This window comes from Macaca nemestrina, chromosome 18, assembly GCF_043159975.1.
Source record: "Macaca nemestrina isolate mMacNem1 chromosome 18, mMacNem.hap1, whole genome shotgun sequence".
Lineage (NCBI taxonomy): Eukaryota > Metazoa > Chordata > Mammalia > Primates > Cercopithecidae > Macaca > Macaca nemestrina.
The window spans coordinates 76,048,965-76,050,607 of NC_092142.1; the positions used below are offsets into that span (position 1 = coordinate 76,048,965).

The 1,643-nt window shown below is 35.7% G+C and overlaps 1 pseudogene; it reads right to left on the reverse strand.

The window, feature by feature from the left end:
- Positions 1–306: 306 nt before the first annotated feature.
- Positions 307–738, reverse strand: LOC105491249 (copper transport protein ATOX1 pseudogene; annotated as a pseudogene).
- Between the last annotated feature and the right edge of the window lie 905 nt (positions 739–1,643).

The following is a 1,643-nucleotide window of genomic DNA, read 5'->3' on the forward strand; positions in this document are numbered from 1 at the left end:
AACAAAATGTGTGCAAGATTCATAAGACTGAAGATGCTAAACAATTGCCAGAGAGAAATATAAAATGATGTAATGAAAGGGTGTAAAGTGTTCAAGGATTTGAAGACTTTACTTTTCCTTAAAATCATCTCCAGAGTCAAATATATTCCAATCAAAATCTTACCAGGCATTTTTATAGATATCGACAAGCAGTATTTAAAATATGTATGCGGTGGGATTTACATAGAATGGAAATAACAAGATTGCTCTGAAAAATAACAAATTTGAAAGAATTGTATTATCAAATTTCTTTTTTTTTTTTTTTTTTTTTCCCAACAAAAGCAGCTTGATTTTACTGCGGGGAAGCTAGGAAGGAATAGGACAAGTGAGGGTCTCCACAGGAACACCATTGCCCAGCATGACTGCCAAGTCCCAGGTCTGTCTGGAAGCCAGGGGAGGATCAGCATCCTGCCCCCTTTGGTCCATCCTGTGGGCTGTGGGGACCAGGTCCCTACTACTCGAGGCCAAGGTAGGAAACAGTCTTTCCTGTTTTCTTCAGGGCTGCAAGCAGAGTGTCCACGCTGTGCTCAGATTCAATGCAGATCTCCTTGTTGGGCAGGTCAGTGTCATACTTAACTCCTCCAAGCTTATCAAGGACCCAGGAGACAGTTTCAGCACAGCTTCCACAGGTCATGTCCACGGAGAACACGTGCTTCGGCATAACTGAGGCAGCGGCAGCGTGGTGGCGGTGGCAGCAGCGCCTCTCTGGGCTCCTATCAAATTTCAATTATTGTATAAAGCTATGGTAACAAGGTACAGTATTAGCCTGAATTTAGATGTATAGGTTATAAAACAAAATATCCAGAAACAAATTTACACATGTAAGCTCAGTTGATTTTCAACAAAGTAGCTAGAGTGACACAGTGGAGGGATTGGTTCTTTCAAAAAATGATGCCACAACAATTTATATTATCTGGGAAATAATAATTAGCTTTGATTCTGTCCTCAGACCAACCACAAAAAAATTAACTTGAAACAGATCACAGGCCAAAAGTAAAAATTTAGGATGTGTAACTTCTAGAGAAAAACAGAGTAGAAAATTTTTGCAACCTTGGCGTAAGCAAAGATAGGCCAAAAAAAGCATGACATATTTTTCTTTTAACTTTTGTTTAAAGAAAATACTTCTGCTCTTCAAAGGATGCTGTCAGAAAAAAAGCAAGCCAGACTAAGAGAAAATATTGAGTATTTTATGCAATAAAGTCGAAAAATAAGACAGCTGATTATCCCTTTTTGAAATAATAAAAAATTAAAACTTGCCAAAAATTAATCTTTTAATATCCTGAGATAATAATAGTGATAATATTTGTTGTAATAGTAGTAGTAGTAAATTAAATAGAAGTTTATCAATTATGGAAAGCTGAGAACCACCTTAATTGCTTGTTCCTTTCATGAAAATTCCACTTTAAAATACCTGCCAAAAAACAGATCGTTAAACACTGTTTGGGTGTTATGACTATTGCGTTATGAGAGAAAACACAAAGTTTATTTGGTTAAATATTTTTCCAGTCATGTAAAGTGTGCTCACTTTCTTTTTTTTTTTTTTTCTTTTTTCTTTTTTTTTTTTTTTTTTTTTTTTTTTTTTTTTTTGAGATGGAGTCTCCCTC